The sequence below is a fragment of the Lucilia sericata genome, unplaced genomic scaffold, assembly GCF_015586225.1.
Source record: "Lucilia sericata isolate MDLA Ls3-8-SP2 unplaced genomic scaffold, ASM1558622v1 Contig000539F_arrow, whole genome shotgun sequence".
Taxonomy (NCBI): Eukaryota; Metazoa; Arthropoda; class Insecta; order Diptera; family Calliphoridae; genus Lucilia; species Lucilia sericata.
In genome coordinates this window covers 98,924-121,523 of record NW_023994549.1, presented here as the reverse complement: position 1 = coordinate 121,523, position 22,600 = coordinate 98,924, and positions in this window count along the sequence as shown.

The window sequence follows — 22,600 nt, the reverse complement described above, 5'->3', positions numbered from 1 at the left end:
TGTTTTAATATTTGTTGAAGCTTATATGATGAGGCTGATGAAACCTTGAAATGTGGTTGTTGGCTACTGCGACTACAGTTGCCAGTTGTGTTGGGTTGTTGTAGTTTAAGTTGATTTGCCAGATTCTATATTTAAACCAATCAATGCTATAAATAACTTACATATCTTGATCAGGTTTTTTTTTTAATTCTTTTCATTTTGTTTTGAAAATGTTTATAAATATTTTGTTTTCTTCTTTAGACAATAACAATAATACTGTAAGTGCTACGTAAGTCATGAGTTTAGAGGTAAAAAGAAAATTTGCAAAGCTTTTCATAACAATAAAGATTATGTTAGATTTTACTAAATAGTAGACTAGACTATAGACTAGACTATAGACTAGACTATAGACTAGACTATAGACTAGACTATAGACTAGACTATAGACTAGACTATAGACTAGACTATAGACTAGACTACAGACTAGACTATAGACTAGACTATAGACTAGACTATAGACTAGACTATAGACTAGACTATAGACTAGACTATAGACTAGACTCTAGACTAGACTAGACTAAGACTATAGACTAGACTAGGACTATAGACTAGACTATAGACTAGACTATAGACTAGACTATAGACTAGACTATAGACTAGACTATAGACTAGACTATAGACTAGACTATAGACTAGACTATAGACTAGACTATAGACTAGACTATAGACTAGACTATAGACTAGACTATAGACTAGACTATAGACTAGACTATAGACTAGACTATAGACTACTATAGACTAGCTATAGAAACTATAGACTAGACTATAGACTAGACTAATAGACTAGACTAATAGACTAGACTATAGACTAGACTATAGACTAGACTATAGACTAGACTATAGACTAGACTATAGCTAGACTATAGACTAGACTATAGACTAGACTATAGACTAGACTATAGACTAGACTATAGACTAGACTATAGACTAGACTAGACTAGACTAGACTAGACTATAGACTAGACTATAGACTAGACTATAGACTAGACTATAGACTAGACTATAGACTAGACTATAGACTAGACTATAGACTAGACTATAGACTATAGACTAGACTATAGACTAGACTATAGACTAGACTATAGACTAGACTATAGACTAGACTATAGACTAGACTATAGGCTAGACTATGGACTAGACTATAGACTAGACTATAGGCTAGACTATAGACTAGACTATAGACTAGATTATAGACTAGACTATAGACTAGACTATAGACTAGATTATAGACTTGACTATAGACTAGACTATAGACTGGACTATAAACTAAACTATAGACTAAACTATAGACTGGACTATAAACTAAACTATAGACTAAACTATAGACTAGACTATAGACTAGACTATAGACTAGACTATAGACTAGACTATAGACTAGACTATAGACTAGACTATAGACTAGACTATAGACTAGACTATAGACTAGACTATAGACTATATACTAGACTATAGACTAGACTATAGACTAGACTATAGACTAGACTATAGACTAGACTATAGACTAGACTATAGACTAGACTATAGACTAGACTATAGACTAACTAGACTAGACTATAGACTAGACTATAGACTAGACTATAGACTAGACTATAGACTAGACTATAGACTAGACTATAGACTAGACTATAGACTAGACTATAGACTAGACTATAGACTAGACTATAGACTAGACTATAGACTAGACTATAGACTAGACTATAGACTAGACTATAGACTAGACTATAGACTAGACTATAGACTAGACTATAGACTAGACTATAGACTAGACTATAGACTAGACTAGACTAGACTATAGACTAGAATATAGACTAGACTATAGACTAGACTATAGACTAGACTATAGACTAGACTATAGACTAGACTATAGACTAGACTATAGACTAGACTATAGACTAGACTATAGACTAGACTATAGACTAGACTAGACTAGACTAGACTAGACTAGATAGACTAGACTATAGACTAGACTATAGACTAGACTATAGACTAGACTATAGACTAGACTAGACTAGACTATAGACTAGACTATAGACTAGACTATAGACTAGTCTATAGACTAGACTATAGACTAGACTATAGACTAGACTATAGACTAGACTATAGACTAGACTATAGACTAGACTATAGACTAGACTATAGACTAGACTATAGACTAGACTAGACTAGACTATAGACTAGACTATAGACTAGACTATAGACTAGACTATAGACTAGACTATAGACTAGACTATAGACTAGACTATAGACTAGACTATAGACTAGACTATAGACTAGACTATAGACTAGACTATAGACTAGACTATAGACTAGACTATAGACTAGACTATAGACTAGATTATAGACTAGACTATAGACTAGACTATAGACTAGACTATAGACTAGATTATAGACTAGACTATAGACTAGACTATAGACTAGACTATAGACTAGACTATAGACTAGACTATAGACTAGACTATAGACTAGACTATAAACTAGAACTAGACTATAGACTAGACTATAGACTAGACTATGGACTAGACTATAGACTAGACTATAGACTAGACTATAGACTAGACTATAGACTAGACTATAGACTAGACTATAGACTAGACTATAGACTAGACTATAGACTAGACTATAGACTAGACTATAGACTAGACTATAGACTAGACTATAGACTAGACTATAGACTAGACTATAGACTAGACTATAGACTAGACTATAGACTAGACTATAGACTAGACTATAGACTAGACTATAGACTAGACTATAGACTAGACTATAGACTAGACTATAGACTAGACTATAGACTAGACTATAGACTAGACTATAGACTAGACTATAGACTAGACTATAGACTAGACTATAGACTAGACTATAGACGACTATAGACTAGACTATAGACTAGACTATAGACTAGACTATAGACTAGACTATAGACTAGACTATAGACTAGACTATAGACTAGTCTATAGACTAGACTATAGACTAGACTATAGACTAGACTATAGACTAGACTATAGACTAACTATAGACTATAGACTAGACTATAGACTAGACTATAGACTAGACTATAGACTAGACTATAGACTAGACTATAGACTAGACTATAGACTAGACTATAGACTAGACTATAGACTAGACTATAGACTAGACTATAGACTAGACTATAGACTAGACTATAGACTAGACTATAGACTAGACTATAGACTAGACTATAGACTAGAATATAGACTAGACTATAGACTAGAATATAGACTAGACTATAGACTAGACTATAGACTAGTCTATAGACTAGACTATAGACTAGACTATAGACTAGACTATAGACTAGACTATAGACTAGACTATAGACTAGACTATAGACTAGACTATAGACTAGACTATAGACTAGACTATGGACTAGACTATAGACTAGGCTATAGACTAGTAGTAAGAATTGGGATTGAATTAAGTAAGAAATAAGATTAAAAATACATTCAAGTATAACTCGTTTCATATTCATTTACAGAAAATCAAACTAAAGTCTTTTACTTAGACTATAAGTTCAGACCAGTTAAAGTTTTACATACAAAATAGAGTCTTATTCTTAGGCTATCACATTTTTAAACTAGTTTATTGTCTGCTACTTTTACAATTCTTTTTTTCACTATATTCAAAATTCCCCCAAATTATATGCAAATTTTTTTGATTAGAGTGTGGGAATTAATTATAGTTTCGCGATTTCAAGCCACTAATTCACACATTATTATTTTTCTGAGGATTAAATTCTAAATGTGAAATTCAATAAATAAAAACACTTCATTAAGATTTTAATATGTATTTATTTTCTTTGGAGAATTTCAAAACAAAAAGCCGAAAACATAATCTACATAATATTTAAGCGAAATACTTAAAATAAATACTAATGAAACCATAATTTTGTCAACTTAATTAAAATTTTAAATTTAAAAAATAAAAATCTATCTCTAATTATAGAAATTAAGTGTTTATGTTAGAAATGTTTAATAAGTGTTAAATAAATATGTATAGCTAAATATTTGCATTATAATTAATATGATTTTTATTATTAAATTTTATATATTTACTTAAATATTTGTTAATTTAGCATAAGCATTTATCTTTAATTTATTGGCAAACTGCAAGAAAACAAAAACACATTAGCTTTTACTAAACAGGGAATATTTTTGATGAAATTAGTTAAATCAATAACAAAAAAACTTAAATATTTAACACTTTGTTGCATTCACTAGATAAAAAAAAAGTTGTTAAAAAAATAAACATTTCTTTTTAAAAATATAAATTTTTTGTGTTTTAGCTTAATATTAATGATGTTTTTAGAAAAAATTTTCGACAACTTAAAATTAAATGCATTTCATAATTAGCGATTATTAAGAGTATTTTAGAAATCAAAGATTCAAAATTCACACCTAATGATGACGAGATAATTGTTAAATTTAAATTAATGATTAAGAAGAATTTGGTTATTTATTTTGATAACAAGTTTTTTTCCTTTCTTTGGAGGGACTAGCCAATTTACTGATCTTTCGCGCAAAACTAAAGAAGCTGTTTTATACTATGGCTTATTTTTCTCATTACTAGTTTAAAATAATTACTTCAAATGCTGAAAGTTGGAACTATTTTTTTCCTCTCATTTGAGGAAGATAGAAAGTCTGGTAATGTATTTGGAATAGATAGTAAAACAAGACCTTGAAATAAACAGTCAGTAAAACAAAGTTAAGTTGAATGTGTAAAAAACACATGTCAAACATTATAAAGATATGTGTGTCCGTCTGCCGGGCAAAATCACAAGGAGCAATCGGAGACAGACAGACAGACAGACAGACATACAGATAGACAGACAGACAGATAGACAGAAAGACAGACAGACAGACAAAACGACCGACAAACAGACAGACAAACAGACAGACAAACAGACAGACAAACAGACAGACAGACAAACAGACAGACAAACAGACAGACAAACAGACAGACAAACAGACAGACAAACAGACAGACAAACAGACAGAAGCAGTCAAACAACCAATCTTACCATAAGTTACCAAGACAGACTGATAGACAGAAAGACAGACAGACCTACAGACAGACAGAAGCAGTCAGGTAGTGAAACAACCAATCATACCATAAGATCCCAGCATAAGCTTTCATTACCAAGTAATGGATGCTTGGTTAAACAAAAATACTTTAAGTAAATACTTTGATACGGTGTTGACATTGGAGGTAAGTACTTAACACATTCGCTTACAAATAGGATGTTAAATAAGTACTTACCACGATCACTTGGTAATAGAGAGTTTAAGTAGTTTAGTTTTTGAATAAAAAAAAATTGAACCACTGCGTCTACTAATTGCTTCCAGGCAGTCAAACAACCAATCTTACCATAAGATCCCAGCATAAACTTTCATTACCAAGTAATGGATGCTTGGTTAAACAAAAATACTTTAAGTAATTACTTTGATACGGTGCACAGTGGTATAGGAAAAAAAAAGAGGGAAATAATTCGGTAACTTCTAAACGGTTAATCCGATTTTAATGAAATTTGGTATGCACAAAGAGGAGGTGTTGTCGAGTTTAGGTTTTGAATTTGGACCTTATAGGCCAACCAGGGGCCCGGCGGGGGGTCCTCAAATTAGGACACCTCGGCTATGTTAAATTTTTAAAACGATCCTATTTCTTCATTTGAGTTCCGATTTAAAAAAATTTCGTATATAGAATCTCCTCATCGAGCACTATAAAAAATGTCGTCGTAGCAGTAAATTATCTCTTATAGTTTAGGAGATATTCGCATTTGAATATTAAAATTTTAAAATTTTTACCGTCCTTACTTTAGTTTTTTTGATAATAGCAGGTCCAAATATTTCCGATTTTCGCCATTTTTTTTTATTTGCTTAACAACAAGTTTATATACCAAGCAGTGAAAGAATTATGTAAAAATCATGACTGAGTCCAAAGTTATAGGCATTTAAATTTAAAAAATTAAAAAAAGGCGATTTTTTGTCATTTTTTTGGGAAAAAAGTATCTTTTTCTTTTTAAGTTATCTAAAAAGTTTCTAAGAAGATGTATATAGAATTTATACTTTTTGGAAAGCTGACTTTACATAAAATACGATAAATGAAACAAAACCTAAAAATTTTTGATACCGAGGGGACCAGGTCCATCCAAAAAAACCCTATTTTTTATGGAAAATTAAATTTTGAGCAAAAATTCTCAAATCGCATAGTCGATATCAAATTATAGTGACCTGTTTTATATGACCCAATAAGTTCTTAATCATTTTGTAACGGGTTTCGATAACCCCGCCCCTGGTATGGATATAATAGGCAAAAAACCAAAAAATCCCATTTTTGGGATTTTTTAAAACTTTTTTGGGAATTCCGGGATTTCTAATAAGAAAATTCGAAATTTTTATTTAATTTTGGATTTTGAGTAAAAAAATCTACCTAACTGTAAAATTTCATCAAAAAATATTCATAAATAAAATTTTTATTGCAATTTGAAAAATTTGTATCTTCGCAAAAACTGAATAAAAAACATTTTTTAATTTTTTTTAAAAAAAGTATTCCGCGAATTTTTTAATTTTCAAAAATTATATACAGTTTTGAAAAATAGACAAAATTACCTTTCCATTGATATATAACATGCCTACCTAATGTTTTTTAAGTGACAAATTAATTAGGGAAAACTCAACATCTTTTAGAAAATTTGCCTAGCACTATTATTTTCATCCGTAAGGTTAACTCTTAAATTTGTTACATATATGGATGAAAATAATAGTGCTAATAATAGTGCCTTTTTTTAATTTTTTAAATTTAAATGCCTATAACTTTGGACTCAGTCATGATTTTTACATAATTCTTTCACTGCTTGGTATATAAACTTGTTGTTAAGCAAATAAAAAAAAATGGCGAAAATCGGAAATATTTGGACCTGCTATTATCAAAAAAACTAAAGTAAGGACGGTAAAAATTTTAAAATTTTAATATTCAAATGCGAATATCTCCTAAACTATAAGAGATAATTTACTGCATTTTTTATAGTGCTCGATGAGGAGATTCTATATACGAAATTTTTTTAAAATCGGAACTCAAATGAAGAAATAGGATCGTTTTAAAAATTTAACATAGCCGAGGTGTCCTAATTTGAGGACCCCCCGCCGGGCCCCTGGTTGGCCTATAAGGTCCAAATTCAAAACCTAAACTCGACAACACCTCCTCTTTGTGCATACCAAATTTCATTAAAATCGGATTAACCGTTTAGAAGTTACCGAATTATTTCCCTCTTTTTTTTTTCCTATACCACTGTGCGGTGTTGACATTGGAGGCAAGTACTTAACACATTCGCTTACAAATAGGATGTTAAATAAGTCCTTACCACGATTACTTGGCAATAAGGAGTTAAGTAAGTGTTTTAGTTTTTGAATAAAAAATAATTGAACCCCTGCGTCTACTAATTGCTTTCACACAAAAATACAATATTTGCCAAATTGTCAAGGCTAAAAAGTAAGTACTTATATAAACCATTATTTGTCATTATAGTCATTATAAGACTTCTTCTAAGTAATGCAGAAGGAAGGTAAGTTTTAGGATACATATGTGTGTGCAAGTTATTACTATATTTTTGCTGGGTTGCTGTAAGTACAAGTTGTTGCCAGACGATATAGAAGTCGCAACTGCTGCTGCTGCTGTTAGAAATTAAAGACAACGATCTGCTGCCACAAAAGACCCCTTAACTAAAAAAGTTAGAATTTTGCATAGTAAGAAACTAAAATCCACCGATGACGACAATGTTGATGATGATGACGATAAAAATGTGGTATGATGATGACGTTGTTATTTGAGAACATCGACAGGAAGAAATCATTAGAACAAATAAACTTGTTGTAGTAAAAGCGAAAATGTAAAGATAAACATAAAAAAGATACATATTGTAATTGTAATATTGTATGAAATCGTAACTACTCGTTCATACCATCAAGCCACATTTATACACCTGATGCATGCGTGTGATTGTACATTAGGGTGTACCGTGAATCACTATTTTGCAGAAATACGAGAAAATACCGAGTGGGAAAGTGTAGATGGGTATGACCGACCATATAATAATAATATGATTTCTTTTTCATAAAGAAACTTTTATCTAGAATTTTACCTTAATTCTGATTCTATTTTATGGACCAAAAATACTCTAAAACAAAATAAAAATGCCTATTGAAAGCAAATAACTTTAACAAATTCCAATCTATTGTAAAAAGAAAATACTAACTGAACACTTCTAAAGTCCCTGTAGTACTTCAGTTAGACATACTACATAGTTCTTCGGTTCATACATCATTCTACTTGGTATAAAAATAATCGTTAGTATACACGTAAAGTTGTCATGTTAAAAATCTAAATTGCAACAACTACAAAAACAACAACAAAATAGCAGCAGCAGCAAACAAGTGCAGGGCTTTTTAAAAGCAAAAATCAACAATAAAATAGAGGGCTAACGAGATTTTATACGCTCCACTGATATGAAAATCATTTTTTTTTAATGCAACAAAAACGCAATAGTTTCTAGATTTTAATGTTGGCAATAAAAAAGTCACAACAACAAATATTGCTTGAATAGTAACAAGGCATAACAATATCAACAACATTAGGCCCAGTTTGCAACAAGTGTAAGTACATATACATATAGACAGATAGAACTACTTTTTTAAAAGCATTTTTTTTACATATTTCCACATATCAATTTTATTGAATTGCACCGACTTTAAATGTTCGAAATTACAATGTTTCCTTTTAAAGGATTAATGAGATGCACATATTTAGTATTGATATTGCCAATACCAAGCTTTATGTCTTAACAACTGCTTGCAAATATGAAATAGAGAAGAAACATAGTTTTTTTTAAGATCATTTGAGTATGAAGTGCATTAAAACAGCATCAGATGCTTAAATTATTTTATTATCTTATCGCCTTAAAATGTCAGCAAACTTTTTAAGGTGGGAACATCCGTTTGTTTTCCTTTTATGTTTTATCAGTAAAATTGTGAATCGATTAAAGAAAGCAATTTGAGGATTTCATGATTTTAAAAGAAAAGTAATACAAAAAAAAAATGGAAAATTTTTTTTGAAAAATTACCAATAAATTAACAATTTATTATAAGAAATAGAAAATTTAGAAAAAATTTCTTTTAACAGAATTTTGAAAATCGAAAATTTTGTATATATTTTTAATAAAAAGAAAATTTAACAAAAATTTTCAAAAATTTTCTTTAAAATTTCCAAAAAAAATAACGAAAATTTTCTATTAAAAAAACTTTCTATAAATAGAAAATGTAACAAATACTTTCCATAAAAAGTTAATTAATCAAAAGTCTTCTATAAAAATTTAATTTAATAAAATTTTTCTATAGAAAGAAATTTTAATAAAAATTTTCTAGAAAAAGAAAAAAACAAACATTTTCTATGAAAAGAAAATTTAACGCAAATTTTATATGAAAAGAAAATTTAACAAACATTTTCTATAAAAAGTAACCTTTTTCGAAAATTTTCTATTAAAAGAAAATTTATTTTCTACAAAAGAAAATTTATGGAAACTCTTCTATAAAAGAATTATCGAAAATCTTCTTTAAGAAATGAAGTTACATACTTAAATGTTAGTTAGTTAGGTTAGTTAGTTTGTTAGTTAGTTAGTTTAGTTAGTTAGTTAGTTAGTTGTTAGTTAGTTAGTTAGTTAGTTAGTTAGTTAGTTAGTTATTTAGTTAGTTAGTTAGTTAGTTAGTTAGTTAGTTAGTTAGTTAGTTAGTTAGTTCGTTAGTTAGTTAGTTAGTTAGTTAGTTAGTTTTTAGTTAGTTAGTTAGTTTCGTTTAGTTAGTTCGTTAGTTAGTTAGTTCGTTAGTTCTTTTAGTTATTTTAGTTAGTTTAGTTCGTTAGTAGTTCGTTAGTTAGTTTTAGTTATTTTTAGTTGTTCGTTTTTGTTAGTTTTTCGTTCGTTCGTTCGTTCGTTCGTTCGTTGTTCGTTCGTTTCGTTCGTTCGTTCGTTCGTTCCGTTCGTTCTTTCGTTCGTTAGTTTCGTTCGTTCGTTCGTTCGTTCGTTCGTTCGTTCGTTCGTTTCGTTCGTTCGTTCGTTCGTTCGTTCGTTCGTTCGTTCGTTCGTTCGTTCGTTCGTTCGTTCGTTCGTTCGTTCGTTCGTTCGTTCGTTCGTTCGTTCGTTCGATTCGTTCGTTCGTTCGTTTCGTTCGTTCGTTCGTTCGTTCGTTCGTTCGTTCGTTCGTTCGTTCGTTCGTTAGTTCGTTCGTTCGTTCGTTCGTTCGTTCGTTCGTTCGTTCGTTCGTTCGTTTTCGTCGTTCGTTGCGTTCGTTCGTTCGTTCGTTCGTTCGTTGTCGTTCGTTCGTTCGTTCGTTCGTTCGTTCGTTCGTTCGTTCGTTCGTTCGTTCGTTTCGTTAGTTCGTCGTCGTTCGTTCGTTCGTTCGTTCGTTCGTTCGTTCGTTCGTTCAGTTCGTTCGTTCGTTCGTTCGTTCGTTCGTTCGTTCGTTCGTTCGTTCGTTCGTTCGTTTCGTTCGTTCGTTCGTTCGTTCGTTCGTTCGTTCGTTCGTTCGTTTTCGTTCGTTTCGTTTCGTTCGTTCGTTCGTTCGTTCGTTCGTTCGTTCGTTCGTTCGTTCGTTCGTTTCGTTTCGTTCGTTCGTTCGTTCTTCGTTCGTTCGTTTCTTCGTTTCGTTCGTTCGTTCGTTCGTTCGTTCTTTCGTTCGTTCGTTCGTTCGTTCGTTCGTTCGTTCGTTCGTTCTTGTTAGTTCGTTCGTTTTTCGTTCGTTCGTTCGTTCGTTCGTTGTTCGTTTTTTCGTTCGTTCGTTCGTTCGTTCGTTCGTTCGTTCGTTCGTTCGTTCGTTCGTTCGTTCGTTCGTTCTTCGTTCGTTCGTTCGTTCGTTCGTTCGTTCGTTCGTTCGTTTCGTTCGTTCGTTCGTTCGTTCGTTCGTTCGTTCGTTTTCGTTCGTTCGTTCTTGTTCGTTCGTTCGTTCGTTCGTTCGTTCGTTTTCGTTCGTTCGTTCGTTTTTCGTTCGTTCGTTCGTTCGTTCGTTCGTTTCGTTAGTTCGTGTTCGTTCGTTAGTTCGTCGTTTTCGTTCGTTTCGTTAGTTCGTTTCGTTTCGTTCGTTCGTTCGTTCTTCTTCGTTAGGTTTCGTTAGTTCGTTCGTTTCAGTTCGTGTTCGTTATTTAGTATCGTTAGTAGTTTTGATTTCTTCTTTTGCTCATTTCCAATATTCTTTCTCCTTTTCAAAAAATTGTCAATTACAGCCAAGAACACCCCATGTGCAAATGTTCAAATTTAAATAAATACTCTTTACTAGTCTTAAATATTTAAAAGTTTCATTATCCAATAATATGATTAAACTACGCAAAAAAAAAATTGGCGAAAAAAAATGCTTAATACGTAATTATGACACTCGCCTTGCTACTTAGAACATGCAACAAACTAAAAGAACAAAAAATCAATGAAAGAAAACAAACTGAACTGTGCGATGTGGCATGAACACGAGATGGCTGAATTTTTCAATTAAAAAACATTTAAGTAATCCGCACTTACTTAATACTGTGATGATGATGACGACGATGGCTGCAAGCATGAAATTTAGTTTTGTCATACTTCTCCTTCTACTTTCCTGCAGCATGATGCCTGTTAATGCGCCATCCTGACAGCCTTCAGGGTATGCTGCGGAGTCTTACTACTGTATTAAATAGCTTCATGCCACGAACGTGAAAAAAAAATCGAAAAATTTTGTTCCTTTACGTACAGTTGTTGCGGAAAATTGTCGACAACATTCCTTGTTTTTTTTTTTTGTTGTTTTACTTTTCGGTGTGTGCAGTTGACACTGACACTCTATTTTGAGAATCTTATTTGTCTTATTTTCAAATTTACTGTGAATTAAACATCTTGGGTGTTTTAGTTTTTTTCCACTATTATTTCCAAATACTTGATGACTTAAAGATTGTGTTGTTTTCCTTTCGGGATTATTTCTATAGACTATAATTGATTTTGTTGTTTACTCTAAATATATCTTAAATACAGACGAATTTTGTTTGAAGCTTGCAAAGAAAAAATAGAAATAAAATCTGCAAAATAAATCGTGCTTCACCAATTTCTTTCAATTTCTGAAAAAAATATTTCTTTTTTTTTACTGTTTAGTACAAATTGTTGAAAATTGCTTTTTAATGATGGAAAATTTAACACCATCATCTGCTAACAACAACACCAACTTGCATCAACAGTAGCTGCAACAAAAAATATTCTGGAAGTAAATAGTAGTTGGTTGGCAAAACACCATTGGCAAAAGAACTAAAATAAAACCAAAAATATGTATGTAATAGAGAGGAAAAAGAAAAAGTCCTCAAATCCTCACCGTAAAATGCTCTAGAACATTTAATGGTGAAGAATTTTATCTCATACTCTGCACAGTGGGTATAAAAGGTGGAGAATCATTTCGGTCTTTCGACACAAACCTAACCTAACCTAACTACAGATTTTTCCATTCTAGGTTCTACTACCTTTTAAAGAACTACAGCCAATTTTAAATAAAATTTTTAAGATCGTCATCTGTAAGATCGGTGATCAGATGTTGTAAACAGAAGAATTAATGTTTTATGGAAAAAATGGAAGTGATCACAGTTCGATCGATTTTTTCACTTATTAGAGAGCTACTTTTGATTAATTTCTATCTATTAGTGGATCTTTCAGTTGTCTGAATAGAAGTTATAATTCAGTTACCGGATCATGGATGATCGATGATCAGTTATTAGAAGCATGAGAATTCTGATGTTGATCGAAGAAGTAAAGTATTAAAATTTATCATCTTGATTACCACTGTATCTCATATCACACTCTCTCAAAAATTCAATCATTGTCTTTTCTTCTGATACGTCTGTCTGTCTCACCGACTATCGTCTGTATCTTGAAATCTTTTTGTAGTCATGAGTAGTACTATATCTTTAGTGTTTATTTAACGTCTGTTAGTTGTCTGTAACAAAATACTTGTATATACTACACACAACTATTTAACACAAGTTTTCTATTGTTTGTTGCACTATTGAAAAGTAATGAAATAAAAACAAGTTGTGATAACTATAAGATATATTTGTCAGTAACGAATTCTAAATTACCTTTTTTAAAGTTTCCATAAAAATCATATGAAATATATATTATAGATTCTCCTTGATATGAAATTATTAATAGTCCTTGAAAAGTTCATTATAAGAGAAGTACAAGATACAGGAACTTACTCTTATTCAGACTAAATAAGTTTGTATAAATAAACACTATTAAGCACCCTAGATGTAGGGTATTATTATCACTACCAACTTTACCCAAAATTGTGGAACAAAAAACTTTGTCTTATTTTTCTCCACCTTAAACAGTTCCGTGTACTTAAAAGTAATTGTGTCTAAATTTGGAAGCTTATTAGTACAAATTGTTGCACTTTGCTTGCTGTCGTCGTCTTCATCATCATCATCGGTATCAATGGGAATCGTTTTTATCTATTTTTTCCTTTAGACTTTTCTTAAAAATTCGTTTTTTTACTAATTTTTACTGGTTGTGTTCAGTGTTGATAACTAAACTGAAATATTGATTTTATTTAGTGGCTGCATTTTTTTTTCCAAGACACTATCTGTCAGTGGGTGTTTTTAAGCGAATTTGATTTTTCTTTTTATGGAGAATAAGACGTTTTAAATTAAGTATTTGAAGCATCATAAAAGATTTATAATTATTTGGTTTGCATTTCCTAAGGGGACAGGGGGTATAAATGAAAGTAATCTATTTTATTTAGTTTCTTTTTCTTTCAGTATTTTTAAAGGGAATACCTAAGCTGTCAATGGAAATAAAAATGTGTACAAATAAAAAAAAATTATATTTTAATAATTTTCATATTTTTATATAATTTTCATATTTTTATCAATAAATTTTATAAAAAATAGAAATTTGGAATACTTATTCAACTATCGTTCCAATAAGATATAAAACACAAAAATCGGTAAAAAATTGTAAAAGTTATTACAAATTCCTCCGGTAATTTTCCATCAGTCACAAAACACTTAAATGAGAAATATTTAAAAAAAAAACTACAAAATTTTGGGAAATATTCTAATAAAATCATGTCATTGCTTTAAATATATTCGAATTAACTTAAATGTTAGATTTTATCCTCATTAGATAGCATAAACCGTGTATTTGGGATATAGTCATAATTGGGAAACCCTTCAGACGGCAGTTTCAAAAATACAGTTTCAAACTTTTAGCAATTTTGTTAAGCAAATTTTTAAATTTTTAGAAAATCTCCATGTGACATATGGACAATAAAGAAGGAAGTAAAATAGTAAAGAAATTAGATCGATATCTCTCACATATTAGCGGTAAGTGCGATTTGAATTTTGAGGATTTCGGAGAAAACGATTTTTTATTAAAATTTTGCAAAACAAAAAAGATGGTTTTTGTCATTCCGTTTGTAAAACATTGAAATATTTGTCTAAGACCCATAATAGTATATATATTCTGGGTCCTAATTAGATTCTAAGACGATCTAGCCATGTCCGTTCGTCCGCCTGTCTGTCTGTTAAAAATACGATAGAGTCCAAACGGAAGTAGCTAGAGCGCTGAAATTTTACATAGATACTTTTAGTTGATGCAGTTTGTTTGGTATTGAAAATGGGCAATATCGGTCCACGATTTCGCCAAGCCCCCATATGAGGTCCCCTTCAGAAAATTACTTAAACGCTCATAACTGACTAAAAGAAGTAGCTATAGCTATGAAATTCGACATAAACATATTTTATTACAACCTTAATATCTTTGTTAAATTTTATAAGGATCGGTCCCTAATTGACCCTATCACCCATATAAGGTCCCCTTCAGAAAATGACTTTAACGCTCATAACTGTCTAAAAAAAGCATCTATAGCGATGAAATTCGACATGAACATATTTTATAGAAACCTAATTCACTTTGTAAAATTGTATAAAGATCGGTCCATAATTGACCCTACCCCCCATATAAGGTCCCCTTCAGAAAATGACTTTAACGCTCATAACTATCTAAAAGAAGCACATATAGCGATAAAATTCGACATGAACATATTTTATAGGAACCTAAATCGCTTTGTAAAATTTTATAAGGATCGGTTCATAATTGACACTACTCCCCATATAAGGTCCCCTTCAGATAATGGTTTTAACGCCCATTACTAGCCTAAACTAAAATCGTTCTAGAAAATTTGACGATTTGATCGGTCCATAATTGATCAAACCTAACCACCCACCTCCGCACCAAAAAAGGCCCCTCTCAGAAAATTACTTTAACGCTTTTTACTACCTTAAAAATACAAGTACAGCGACAAGGTTCGACAAAAATTTCTCTACCAAATTTTAGGAGGATCAGTCCATAATTGATCCTATCGATATGCATATGCATGTAATAAATGAGAAAATAGCTTTGATAATAACTAAAGCATCGATTATTAAATATCAAAGTTTATTTATAAGGAAGCATTTCTTTTCGGCAATGATTTGATGGTGGGTATACAAGATTCGGTACAGCTGAATATAACACTCTTACTTGTTCTTTACTGTTATGAATTTTATATAAAACTTTTAAAGAATATACAATTGAAGATAATAGGAAATATACATCAGAAGTTTTAGGAAAATCGAATAATGTTAACCCATAAACTGTTAAGGTTAAATTCAAGCTATGCAATATTGGGAAATCCTTAGAAACCACAGTGAAATATTTTTTTGCTTTCAACCGATATAAATGAAACTTAAGATAAATATATAACAAAGACCCGTTTTTATGATGACACCGAGAAAATTCAAATTAACCCCTAAACGTAAATATATTTTTATTATTATAAAAAATGTGCGTAATACATGAACAAAATATTTAATACCATTTTGCGGGAAAATGGTGGGTGATAGAAAAAAACAGATATCAGATACAGTTTCAGCAATAAAACAACAAAAAAAGAAAAACTAAATGTTTTCTTAATATTTTATTTTCAAAACTTTTGTTTTAAAAAAATAAAACATTTTAAAAATCAACATTAAAACATGTGTTCAACAGCCGCTCATCTGTATTCTTAAAAGTTTAAAATTCTTAAAAATTTTATTCCACGAAAATTCAAAAAAATACAACACATCTTTGCCAAAAAATCTCAATTTGATGTATTAATTTGAAGAAAAAGACGAAAAAAATTTAAATAAAATAACAACATAAAATGTGTTTTAGCAATGAAAAGTTAGTGAGTCTTTAAAGTTACTGAAAATTATATACAAACATATCTACATACACAAAAAAAAAACAACTAAAGCAAAGAACACAATAAAATTACTTTGAATTAGCCAGAGGTTTTAGGGTATAACTACTTATTTTATAAGCATGATCATCATCAAAAAGTCAATGCACTTGTAACATGAATCAAAATTAAGGTGGCGCTTAATTGCTGAGATTACAGTTTTTAGTTTAAAGAAATATGTATGAATCGGTGGCTTCCTATTGGATCAAAAACTGCATAAAACATGTGTTGTCATATAAAGTTAAGCCGTTCTAGGGTCATGCATATAAATGCAAATAAAATAAAAAAATATATATATATATTTTCACACATCAAAAAATTATAATGAATTTGTTAATAATTTTCTGGCTATGACAACAAAATAAAAAAATTTTCTTTCCAGAAAACAAGGTTCATTCCCAAATAGTTGTTTCACTTTTCTTTAGGTTTAGTTCAGAATTTACATAATTAATAATTATACTTATTGTCTAGAGTTCATTTAACTTTTCTTAAAGAGTAAAATTAAAACTTTAATTAGCATAATTTGTTCATTTACCTTTATATTCAGTATTTTTTGGGACTACTGATCATTATAAATAAACACAAATAATTTACTTGTACACAGACCATTTAATTTAACAACAAATACAATTAATTTTACAATGTCTGTCAAATGTGTCTTTTTATTTAAATAAAATCTACTGTTATTCTGCTTCTTTAACATAACTGTATTTATGCAGACTCAGCAGGAAGCATTTTTAAATGCTTGACTTAAGTCTAAAATAAATTAAAATACAATTTTTAATTTAGTTCTTAAGATCTTATTTAAGAAAAAGTTTTAGCTTAAACTTTAAAGTGTTGTTATAGATTTTTTTAGCTAATATTAATAAAAAAAGATTCGATTTAAATGGGATTAAGGCGGTTCAAAATGTTACATCAGAAGTTCCCAGCGTTTCCTGCTTAGAGACCCCCCCTTGAGAAAGTTATTTTATCTCGGGGCCTCAAACACTAATTGAACGAGAATCCAGACATGAGTGTAGATTTTGAACTAAGAGTAACTCCTTTATAACGGAAAGAATTATTTTTTATTTAAGGGATTACTGTGTCATAAGCTAAATTATAGTCTAGTCTAGTCTAGTCTAGTCTAGTCTAGTCTAGTCTATAGTCTAGTCTATAGTCTAGTCTATAGTCTAGTCTATAGTCTAGTCTATAGTCTAGTCTATAGTCTAGTCTAGTCTAGTCTATAGTCTAGTCTATATCTAGTCTATAGTCTAGTCTATAGTCTAGTCTATATCTAGTCTATAGTCTAGTCTAGAGTCTAGTCTATAGTCCTAGTCTATAGTCTAGTCTATAGTCTATAGTTCTATAGTCTAGTCTATAGTCTAGTCTAATAGGCTAGTCTATAGTCTAGTCTATAGTCTAGTCTATAGTCTAGTCTATAGTCTAGTCTATAGTGCTAGTCTATTAAGTCTAGTCTATAGTCCTAGTCTATAGTCTAGTCTATAGTCTAGTCTATAGTCTAGTCTATAGTCTAGTCTATAGTCTAGTCTATAGTCTAGTCTATAGTCTAGTCTATAGTCTAGTCTATAGTCTAGTCTATAGTCTAGTCTATAGTCTAGTCTATAGTCTAGTCTATAGTCTAGTCTATAGTTCTAGTCCTATAAGTCTAGTCTATAGTCTAGTCTATAGTCCTAGTCTATAGTCTAGTCTATAGTCCTAGTCCTATTAGTCTAGTCTATAAGTCTAAGTCTTATAGTCTAGTCTTAAGTCATATCTATAGTCTAGTCTATAGTCTAGTCTATAGTCTAGTCTATATTCCTAGTCTATAGTCTAGTCTATAAGTCCTAGTCTATAGGTCTAGTCCTATAGTCTAGTTCTATAGTCGAGTCCTATAGTCTATAGTCTAGTCTATAGTCTAGTCTATAGTCTAGTCTATAGTCTAGTCTATAGTCTAGTCTATAGTCTAGTCTATAGTCTAGTCTATAGTCTAGTCTATAGTCTAGTCTATAGTCTAGTCTATAGTCTAGTCTATAGTCTAGTCTATAGTCTAGTCTATAGTCTAGTCTATAGTCTAGTCTATAGTCTAGTCTATAGTCTAGTCTATAGTCTAGTCTATAGTCTAGTCTATAGTCTAGTCTATAGTCTAGTCTATAGTCTAGTCTATAGTCTAGTCTATAGTCTAGTCTATAGTCTAGTCTATAGTCTAGTCTATAGTCTAGTCTATAGTCTAGTCTATAGTCTAGTCTATAGTCTAGTCTATAGTCTAGTCTATGTCTAGTCTATATTCTAGTCTATAGTCTAGTCTATAGTCTAGTCTATAGTCTAGTCTATAGTCTAGTCTATAGTCTAGTCTATAGTCTAGTCTATAGTCTAGTCTATAGTCTAGTCTATAGTCTATAGTCTAGTCTATAGTCTAGTCTATAGTCTAGTCTATAGTCTAGTCTATAGTCTAGTCTATAGTCTAGTCTATAGTCTAGTCTATAGTCTAGTCTATAGTCTAGTCTATAGTCTAGTCTATAGTCTAGTCTATAGTCTAGTCTATAGTCTAGTCTATAGTCCTAGTCTATAGTCTAGTCTATAGTCTAGTCTATAGTCTAGTCTATAGTCTAGTCTATAGTCTAGTCTATAGTCTAGTCTATAGTCTAGTCTATAGTCTAGTCTATAGTCTAGTCTATAGTCTAGTCTATAGTCTAGTCTATAGTCTAGTCTATAGTCTAGTCTATAGTCTAGTCTATAGTCTAGTCTATAGTCTAGTCTATAGTCGTCTATCTAGTCTATAGTCCAGTCTAATAGTCTAGTCTATAGTCTAGTCTATAGTCTAGTCTATAGTCTAGTCTATAGTCTAGTCTATAGTCTAGTCTATAGTCTAGTCTATAGTCTAGTCTAGTCTAGTCTATAGTCTAGTCTATAGTCCTAGTCTATAGTCTAGTCTATAGTCTAGTCTATAGTCCTAGTCTATAGTCTAGTCTATAGTCTAGTCTATAGTCTAGTCTATAGTCTAGTCTATAGTCTAGTCTATAGTCTAGTCTATAGTCTAGTCTATAGTCTAGTCTATAGTCTAGTCTATAGTCTAGTCTATCTATAGTCTAGTCTATAGTCTAGTCTATAGTCTAGTCTATAGTCTAGTCTATAGTCTAGTCTATAGTCTATCTATAGTCTAGTCTATAGTCTAGTCTATAGTCTAGTCTATAGTCTAGTCTATAGTCTAGTCTATAGTCTAGTCTATAGTCTAGTCTATAGTCTAGTCTATAGTCTAGTCTATAGTCTAGTCTATAGTCTAGTCTATAGTCTAGTCTATAGTCTAGTCTATAGTCTAGTCTATAGTCTAGTCTATAGTCTAGTCTATAGTCTAGTCTATAGTCTAGTCTATAGTCTAGTCTATAGTCTAGTCTATAGTCTAGTCTATAGTCTAGTCTATAGTCTAGTCTATAGTCTAGTCTATAGTCTCTATAGTCTAGTCTATAGTCTAGTCTATAGTCTAGTCTATAGTCTAGTCTATAGTCTAGTCTATAGTCTAGTCTATAGTCTAGTCTATAGTCTAGTCTATAGTCTAGTCTATAGTCTAGTCTATAGTCTAGTCTATAGTCTAGTCTATAGTCTAGTCTATAGTCTAGTCTATAGTCTAGTCTATAGTCTAGTCTATAGTCTAGTCTATAGTCTAGTCTATAGTCTAGTCTATAGTCTAGTCTAGTCTAGTCTATAGTCTAGTCTATAGTCTAGTCTATAGTCTAGTCTATAGTCTAGTCTATAGTCTAGTCTATAGTCTAGTCTATAGTCTAGTCTATAGTCTAGTCTATAGTCTAGTCTATAGTCTAGTCTATAGTCTAGTCATAGTCTAGTCTATAGTCTAGTCTATAGTCTAGTCTATAGTCTAGTCTATAGTCTAGTCTATAGTCTAGTCTATAGTCTAGTCTATAGTCTAGTCTATAGTCTAGTCTATAGTCTAGTCTATAGTCTAGTCTAGTCTATAGTCTAGTCTATAGTCTAGTCTATAGTCTAGTCTATAGTCTAGTCTATAGTTAGTCTATAGTCTAGTCTATAGTCTAGTCTATAGTCTAGTCTATAGTCTAGGCTATAGTCACTCGCTAAATTGCTAATGATCTGAGTAATGTACCGTTGATTATCTGATTCATATAAATATTTTAGAGTTATGTTTACCCCACGAATTTCTTTATGTGTAAAAATTTAGCATAAAACCTACATGTGCAATTCAAATTCCAAAAAAAAGACATAAAAAGTAATACAAAAATTTTGATTAGTTATTTATTTCAGGACAACAATCGCAAATACAGTTTACTAAACGAATACTACAACAACTACAAATGAAAAAGAGCTAAAAAAGCGTAACATTTTATCTAGACATCTTAACCAAGTCAGTAGAGAAAATGCAGCAAGTGACTTGTTGCTGTGTTGACAAAAATATGAATAAAATTTGCATTTGTTTTGTAAAAAAAATTTACTTAACAAGACGGTGTTGGTATCAATGTGATTTCTTTTACCCATTTATTACTAAAGAAATCACACACAAAATAATATAAATGTCACAACAAACCCAATTGAATAGTATTGTTGTACTAGTGTAACACAACAAGTAACTCAACAAATACTTATAACGTAAGTAAGTATTCCAGTGCATAGTTTGTGGCAATAAGACGAACAAATGATATCGAAAAGATTCTTTCAATTCTTTTCATTTGTTTGTGATTCTGCCTTTTTTATGATTATTTTTTATGACATTTTAATATTAAAATACAACAAATTTATCATTCATATTAGTCATAGATGGCCGGTCGCTCGATTGCCTGACCAATGGAGCAGTTGAAACTTGCCAATATTAAGCCATTGGATGTGACTGTTTAACTGAACTCCGAATGGGTATGGATGATTTAAAAATGCAACAATAAGAATGTTAAATCATAAAGAATTCTGCTGTTTCCATGTTTTTTTCATACTCATATGCATTCATTCGAAATGCAAAAACGAAAATATAAAACGGCTTAAACTGACAACTTGTCTGTCTACACATGCGTTCTAGAGTAGTGGCTCAAAGAGTGATAAAGAAAAAATAAAAAACGCAATGCGTGTCTGAGTTAGCAAAGGAAGAACTCGTAAAAATTGTTATACATACTTTTGTGGCAACAATCTATAATATGTATATCAATGTTTAAGAGAAATCGGCCCGGAACCTTTAAAACTATATCTAGTTATTGGGAATATTTTTTGATATAAAACACCCTCTTTTAAGGTAAAATCTTTTTATTTTTATGAAAATCATGCTAATGTAATATTTATTTCCTTTGTTACTTAAGTGGCTTTGTGAAAGTACTTTCGTGTTATGTCTTTTGTTTTTTGGAGTATATGTGTGTGTATATGTAAATGGTTATTTTCTTGCTTATTCCTTTAGTCCTGATCTGACATGACATTTATCTTTATTATTACCACAGGCGTTGTTGTGTTGCATATTATTCTCAGTTTTTTGATATTTTTTCGTACCTTACTTCGTTTGCCAACACATATGGAAGTTAAAGGATGTACCAAGGTGGGGCATAAAGTTTAAACATTCTTTTAAAATATAATTATAGTTTTTTTTTAGACAAATTACTGGCCAATTTTGGTAAATTTTGTGGCAATAGCTAATTTTAACACATTTAAGTTTTGTTTCCGTTCTAGTTCAGTTCTAGTTCAGTTCTAGTTTAGGTTCTAGTTCAGTTCTAGTTCAGTTCTAGTTCAGTTCTAGTGTCAGTTTTAGTTCAGTTCTAGTTCAGTTCTAGTTCAGTTTCTAGTTCAGTTCTAGTTCAGTTCTAGTTCAGTTCTAGTTCAGTTCTAGTTTCAGTTCTAGTTCAGTTCTAGTTCAGTTCTAATTCAGTTCTAGTTCAGTTCTAGTTCAGTTCTAGTTCAGTTCTAGTTCAGTTCTAGTTCAGTTCTAGTTCAGTTCTAGTTCAGTTCTAGTTCAGTTCTAGTTCAGTAGTTCAGTTCTAGTTCAGTTCTAGTTCAGTTCTAGTTCAGTTCTAGTTTCAGTTCTAGTTCAGTTCTAGTTCAGTCTAGTTCAGTTTCTAGTTCAGTTCTAGTTCAGTTCTAGTTCAGTTCTAGGTTCAGTTCTAGTTCAGTTCTGTCAGTTCTAGTCAGTCTAGTTCAGTTCTAGTTCAGTTCTAGTTCAGTTCTAGTTCAGTTTCTAGTTCAGTTCTAGTTCAGTTCTAGTTCGTTCTAGTAGTTCAGTTCTAGTTCAGTTTAGTTTCAGTTCTAGTTCAGTTCTAGTT